At 58.3% G+C, this 7,500-nt stretch overlaps 2 non-coding genes and 1 pseudogene across 2 annotated transcripts; all 3 read right to left on the bottom strand.

The window, feature by feature from the left end:
- The window catches only part of LOC124571300, a 4,786-nt pseudogene extending 2,075 nt beyond the window's left edge, over positions 1–2,711 (bottom strand).
- A 188-nt stretch (positions 2,712–2,899) lies between these two features.
- On the bottom strand, positions 2,900–3,054 carry LOC124571299. Its single transcript, XR_006971776.1, has one exon. It is a non-coding gene; the product is annotated as a 5.8S ribosomal RNA (ribosomal RNA).
- A 340-nt stretch (positions 3,055–3,394) lies between these two features.
- LOC124571302 lies at positions 3,395–5,304 on the bottom strand. The gene has a single exon (XR_006971778.1). It is a non-coding gene; the product is annotated as a small subunit ribosomal RNA (ribosomal RNA).
- Positions 5,305–7,500: the final 2,196 nt, after the last annotated feature.

The following is a 7,500-nucleotide window of genomic DNA, read 5'->3' as shown; positions in this document are numbered from 1 at the left end:
GATCGTTGAATGGCGGCCGAAGAGAATCCGCGCACCCGCGCGCCCCCGGAGGAGCACGCTAAGGCGGACGCGGCCTCGCAGCAAGGAAGATCCGTGGGAGGCCAAGGCACGGGACCGAGCTCGGATCCTGCACGCAGGTTGAAGCACCGGGGCGCGAACGCCGCGCAGGCGCGCGCATCCTGCACCGCCGGCCAGCACGAGGCCAACCAACGGCGAGAGCAGACCACGCCCGCGCTAAACGCCCGCACTTACCGGCACCCCTACGGCACTCACCTCGCCCAGGCCCGGCACGTTAGCGCTGACCCACTTCCCGACCAAGCCCGACACGCCCCGATCCTCAGAGCCAATCCTTATCCCGAAGTTACGGATCCAATTTGCCGACTTCCCTTACCTACATTATTCTATCGACTAGAGGCTCTTCACCTTGGAGACCTGCTGCGGATATGGGTACGAACCGGCGCGACACCTCCACGTGGCCCTCTCCCGGATTTTCAAGGTCCGAGGGGAAGATCGGGACACCGCCGCAACTGCGGTGCTCTTCGCGTTCCAAACCCTATCTCCCTGCTAGAGGATTCCAGGGAACTCGAACGCTCATGCAGAAAAGAAAACTCTTCCCCGATCTCCCGACGGCGTCTCCGGGTCCTTTTGGGTTACCCCGACGAGCATCTCTAAAAGAGGGGCCCGACTTGTATCGGTTCCGCTGCCGGGTTCCGGAATAGGAACCGGATTCCCTTTCGCCCAACGGGGGCCAGCACAAAGTGCATCATGCTATGACGGCCCCCATCAACATCGGATTTCTCCTAGGGCTTAGGATCGACTGACTCGTGTGCAACGGCTGTTCACACGAAACCCTTCTCCGCGTCAGCCCTCCAGGGCCTCGCTGGAGTATTTGCTACTACCACCAAGATCTGCACCGACGGCGGCTCCAGGCAGGCTCACGCCCAGACCCTTCTGCGCCCACCGCCGCGACCCTCCTACTCGTCAGGGCTTCGCGGCCGGCCGCAAGGACCGGCCATGACTGCCAGACTGACGGCCGAGTATAGGCACGACGCTTCAGCGCCATCCATTTTCAGGGCTAGTTGCTTCGGCAGGTGAGTTGTTACACACTCCTTAGCGGATTCCGACTTCCATGGCCACCGTCCTGCTGTCTTAAGCAACCAACGCCTTTCATGGTTTCCCATGAGCGTCGATTCGGGCGCCTTAACTCGGCGTTTGGTTCATCCCACAGCGCCAGTTCTGCTTACCAAAAGTGGCCCACTTGGCACTCCGATCCGAGTCGTTTGCTCGCGGCTTCAGCATATCAAGCAAGCCGGAGATCTCACCCATTTAAAGTTTGAGAATAGGTTGAGGTCGTTTCGGCCCCAAGGCCTCTAATCATTCGCTTTACCGGATGAGACTCGTACGAGCACCAGCTATCCTGAGGGAAACTTCGGAGGGAACCAGCTACTAGATGGTTCGATTAGTCTTTCGCCCCTATACCCAGCTCCGACGATCGATTTGCACGTCAGAATCGCTACGGACCTCCATCAGGGTTTCCCCTGACTTCGTCCTGGCCAGGCATAGTTCACCATCTTTCGGGTCCCAACGTGTACGCTCTAGGTGCGCCTCACCTCGCAATGAGGACGAGACGCCCCGGGAGTGCGGAGGCCGCCGCCCCGTGAAGGGCGGGGAAGCCCCATCCTCCCTCGGCCCGCGCAAGGCGAGACCTTCACTTTCATTACGCCTTTAGGTTTCGTACAGCCCAATGACTCGCGCACATGTTAGACTCCTTGGTCCGTGTTTCAAGACGGGTCGTGAAATTGTCCAAAGCTGAAGCGCCGCTGACGGGAGCGATTATTCCGCCCGAGAGCATCCCGAGCCAACAGCGGCGCGGGTCCGGGGCCGGGCCAGGTAGGTCCGTCATCCGGGAAGAACCGCGCGCGCTTGCCGGGAGCCCGAGCGCCCAAAGGGGCGAATCGACTCCTCCAGATATACCGCCGGGCAGCCAGCCAGGACACCGGGGCTCTGCCCAACAGACGCGAACCGAGGCCCGCGGAAGGACAGGCTGCGCACCCGGGCCGTAGGCCGGCACCCAGCGGGTCGCGACGTCCTACTAGGGGAGAAGTGCGGCCCACCGCACACCGGAACGGCCCCACCCCGCGGCGAGTGGAAAGGCAACCGGACACGACCCCGCCGCGGATTGCTCCGCGCGGGCGGCCGGCCCCATCTGCCGAGGGCGGAGGCCAGTGGCCGGATGGGCGTGAATCTCACCCGTTCGACCTTTCGGACTTCTCACGTTTACCCCAGAACGGTTTCACGTACTTTTGAACTCTCTCTTCAAAGTTCTTTTCAACTTTCCCTCACGGTACTTGTTCGCTATCGGTCTCGTGGTCATATTTAGTCTCAGATGGAGTTTACCACCCACTTGGAGCTGCACTCTCAAGCAACCCGACTCGAAGGAGAGGTCCCGCCGACGCTCGCACCGGCCGCTACGGGCCTGGCACCCTCTACGGGCCGTGGCCTCATTCAAGTTGGACTTGGGCTCGGCGCGAGGCGTCGGGGTAGTGGACCCTCCCAAACACCACATGCCACGACAGGCGGCAGCCTGCGGGGTTCGGTGCTGGACTCTTCCCTGTTCGCTCGCCGCTACTGGGGGAATCCTTGTTAGTTTCTTTTCCTCCGCTTAGTAATATGCTTAAATTCAGCGGGTAGTCTCGCCTGCTCTGAGGTCGTTGTACGAGGTGTCGCACGCCACACCGCCAGCCGGCTGTGCACGCTACCGAGTAAGTACCGGTATGCGAACCGCCAGGCGACGGGCGCGCATCGCACGTTTAAGGAGGCGCGGCCGGCCCCACAGGCGGCCGCGACGCTCCCAGGTCTGCGAAGCGGGGCAAACGCCGCGCGCTTCAGTATACGTAGCCGACCCTCAGCCAGACGTGGCCCGGGAACGGAATCCATGGACCGCAATGTGCGTTCGAAACGTCGATGTTCATGTGTCCTGCAGTTCACATGTCGACGCGCAATTTGCTGCGTTCTTCATCGACCCACGAGCCGAGTGATCCACCGTCCTGGGTGATCTTTTCTTAGTTTACACTGTCTCTTTCAAGACAGTTGCATAGGCGTGTGGCGGCCCCTGTTCAAGCGTTCTGTGTCCAACGGCCTCACGGCCGATGGGCGTCGTACGGCTCCACACCGGAGCGGACAGGCAGTCGGGCGAAAGTCATTCAAAACCGGCGCCAGGCGCCAGGTGCCGCAGGCCAGCCGCTCCAGCGCTTCAGCGCTCGTACCACACAACATTGGCGTTAGTTTTGAGAAGCACGCGTGGTTCCGCACGCGGCGCACGGCTACTGCGAGCCGTACAGGTAGCGTGTTGCGCGACACGACACGCACATCGAAAGACATGCAGTCTAGTCGGTAATGATCCTTCCGCAGGTTCACCTACGGAAACCTTGTTACGACTTTTACTTCCTCTAAATGATCAAGTTTGGTCATCTTTCCGGTAGCATCGGCAACGACAGAGTCAATGCCGCGTACCAGTCCGAAGACCTCACTAAATCATTCAATCGGTAGTAGCGACGGGCGGTGTGTACAAAGGGCAGGGACGTAATCAACGCGAGCTTATGACTCGCGCTTACTGGGAATTCCTCGTTCATGGGGAACAATTGCAAGCCCCAATCCCTAGCACGAAGGAGGTTCAGCGGGTTACCCCGACCTTTCGGCCTAGGAAGACACGCTGATTCCTTCAGTGTAGCGCGCGTGCGGCCCAGAACATCTAAGGGCATCACAGACCTGTTATTGCTCAATCTCGTGCGGCTAGAAGCCGCCTGTCCCTCTAAGAAGAAAAGTAATCGCTGACAGCACGAAGGATGTCACGCGACTAGTTAGCAGGCTAGAGTCTCGTTCGTTATCGGAATTAACCAGACAAATCGCTCCACCAACTAAGAACGGCCATGCACCACCACCCACCGAATCAAGAAAGAGCTATCAATCTGTCAATCCTTCCGGTGTCCGGGCCTGGTGAGGTTTCCCGTGTTGAGTCAAATTAAGCCGCAGGCTCCACTCCTGGTGGTGCCCTTCCGTCAATTCCTTTAAGTTTCAGCTTTGCAACCATACTTCCCCCGGAACCCAAAAGCTTTGGTTTCCCGGAGGCTGCCCGCCGAGTCATCGGAGGAACTGCGGCGGATCGCTGGCTGGCATCGTTTATGGTTAGAACTAGGGCGGTATCTGATCGCCTTCGAACCTCTAACTTTCGTTCTTGATTAATGAAAACATACTTGGCAAATGCTTTCGCTTCTGTTCGTCTTGCGACGATCCAAGAATTTCACCTCTAACGTCGCAATACGAATGCCCCCGCCTGTCCCTATTAATCATTACCTCGGGTTCCGAAAACCAACAAAATAGAACCGAGGTCCTATTCCATTATTCCATGCACACAGTATTCAGGCGGGCTTGCCTGCTTTAAGCACTCTAATTTGTTCAAAGTAAACGTGCCGGCCCACCGAGACACTCACTCAAGAGCACCCTGGTAGGATTGCAACGGGGTCCGCCTCGGGACGCACGAGCACGCACGAGGCGCGTCGCACGCCTTCAGCTCGCCCCACCGGCAGGACGTCCCACGATACATGCCAGTTAAACACCGACGGGCGGTGAACCAACAGCGTGGGACACAAATCCAACTACGAGCTTTTTAACCGCAACAACTTTAATATACGCTATTGGAGCTGGAATTACCGCGGCTGCTGGCACCAGACTTGCCCTCCAATAGATACTCGTTAAAGGATTTAAAGTGTACTCATTCCGATTACGGGGCCTCGGATGAGTCCCGTATCGTTATTTTTCGTCACTACCTCCCCGTGCCGGGAGTGGGTAATTTGCGCGCCTGCTGCCTTCCTTGGATGTGGTAGCCGTTTCTCAGGCTCCCTCTCCGGAATCGAACCCTGATTCCCCGTTACCCGTTACAACCATGGTAGGCGCAGAACCTACCATCGACAGTTGATAAGGCAGACATTTGAAAGATGCGTCGCCGGTACGAGGACCGTGCGATCAGCCCAAAGTTATTCAGAGTCACCAAGGCAAACGGACCGGACGAGCCGACCGATTGGTTTTGATCTAATAAAAGCGTCCCTTCCATCTCTGGTCGGGACTCTGTTTGCATGTATTAGCTCTAGAATTACCACAGTTATCCAAGTAACGTGGGTACGATCTAAGGAACCATAACTGATTTAATGAGCCATTCGCGGTTTCACCTTAATGCGGCTTGTACTGAGACATGCATGGCTTAATCTTTGAGACAAGCATATGACTACTGGCAGGATCAACCAGGGAGCTGCGTCAACTAGAGCTGAGCAGCCGGCCGCCCGGGAGTGTGTCCCGGGGGCCCGCGCGAACACGCAAGCGTCCGCTCAATTATTCTGCAAACAGGAGGAGGCTGAGCTCCCCTGCACAATACACCTCGAAACCCTCTCAGGTCCCGGCGGCGCGCAGCGCCGTCCTAAGTACTTGGTCGGGTTCGAGAGAGGCGCAATCGCCCGGAGTTTGGCGAGTAGACGCTTTAGGTGCGACCACCCGTGCTCCCAACTGAGCTTGCCGCTGCCGACAGAGGCCCGGGAGCGTGCTGTCGTGGCATTGCCGGCGGGAGACAACACGCGCCACCTACGGTGGCCGGCAGCTCCAACGCCAGCGCCACAGAAGGACAAAAGCCCCACTTGGGTGCCGAAGCGAACTCTCCCAGCACAGCGCACGCGCCAACACGTCCGCACAGCTGCGATACAATCCACCTGCGAGAACCGCAGAGGCGACCGAGCAGCAGACGGCGTCGCGGCGCCGAGCGCCGGGCGGCGGCGCATCCTCAGCGCACACAGTCCTCAATCGGACCAGCACACTGCAGATGTCCACCGCGCTTCGCACCGGGCCCGCGAGGACCTACTTTGGCCGCACGGCGCCGCGTGCAGGGTGCGCCGGCGCGCAGCTGCGCCGCCTGCCGCCTCCGTCGGCCGGCGCGCCTGCCACTGGCCGCCCCCACCAGCCGGCTGTAGCGCGTGCGCCCACGCACCGCGCGGCCAGCACGCCGGAAGGCCCCCCCTCACCGGCCGGGGACGGTCCCACCCAGCCACCGCCGCGTATCGCTTCACACCCACATGCCATTCACGTTCGTGGGCATGGTGGGTATCGCTGAAACAACCGGTTGGTAGCTCAACCGATCGTCGCCATCACTGATTCACCTCTAGCGAGAACAACCGCACCACAACGGTTTACCAGTTCTTCATTTGCGTAACGTCACCAGCAAACGTAGACGTCCATCGCCATTTGCAAATTCAACGATTGTTGCATGCCTGTGTCAGGTGTCACGACACACTATGTCTGCCCACATACACGCAACAACATGTGCACGCTTCGCGAACACGTGGAAGGTGGCCCCCGTACGTATGCGATGTCCATTGCGCGAACGACTGTCAACCGGCCTCTGTCGCATGTCGCAGATGTGGAACGCAGTGCACCATGCTATCACGGTGTGTGAGAAGAGACGACTACGTCTGACAACACGCGCCACTACATCAACAGACGGCTCATGCTGATCGCCATCCACGGCATACCATACTGCAATCCAGCTCTTATAGGGAGACGACACGTAGCTGAGTGCACAATATTTGGACCGTATGGTTCGCCGTTGTTGGCGCAGTCGTGGTACGGTCACACATGTACCACGATGTATCATTCAGTACATGAGGACCAATGTGCGGTACAGTGTGTGATTTGGACGTACAACATCAGCGGACAGTTGCCACAAGCCGTACCACAACGTAGGCTGTGCTTCGCCATGCGAATGCCAATGAACAACTGCGAAGGGCATTGAGCATGTACGTCCTGCCGCCATCCGCATTACAGTGTATAGCTGCAAGGTGTTTAACATGAAGCGATACTCTGGGGACCGGGCAGTGCGAGTAGCAAACTATATTGCGGGGGTTGCAGTTAGGCAACACTACACTAATTTAACGCGTCGTATGACAATTACAGAGCAGGTTAAGGCCCAACGTGTGTTGGGTTAAGGCCCAACGTGTGTTGGGTTAAGGCCCAACGTGTGTTGGGTTAAGGCCCAACGTGTGTTGGGTTAAGGCCCAACGTGTGTTGGGTTAAGGCCCAACGTGTGTTGGGTTAAGGCCCAACGTGTGTTGGGTTAAGGCCCAACGTGTGTTGGGTTAAGGCCCAACGTGTGTTGGGTTAAGGCCCAACGTGTGTTGGGTTAAGGCCCAACGTGTGTTGGGTTAAGGCCCAACGTGTGTTGGGTTAAGGCCCAACGTGTGTTGGGTTAAGGCCCAACGTGTGTTGGGTTAAGGCCCAACGTGTGTTGGGTTAAGGCCCAACGTGTGTTGGGTTAAGGCCCAACGTGTGTTGGGTTAAGGCCCAACGTGTGTTGGGTTAAGGCCCAACGTGTGTTGGGTTAAGGCGCAACATAGGTTAGGTTAAGGCGCAACATAGGTTAGGTTAAGGCGCAACATAGGTTAGGTTAAGGCGCAACATAGG

The sequence above is a fragment of the Schistocerca americana genome, unplaced genomic scaffold (assembly GCF_021461395.2).
Source record: "Schistocerca americana isolate TAMUIC-IGC-003095 unplaced genomic scaffold, iqSchAmer2.1 HiC_scaffold_1665, whole genome shotgun sequence".
NCBI lineage: Eukaryota > Metazoa > Arthropoda > Insecta > Orthoptera > Acrididae > Schistocerca > Schistocerca americana.
This window is presented reverse-complemented; position numbering and strand designations above follow the sequence as displayed.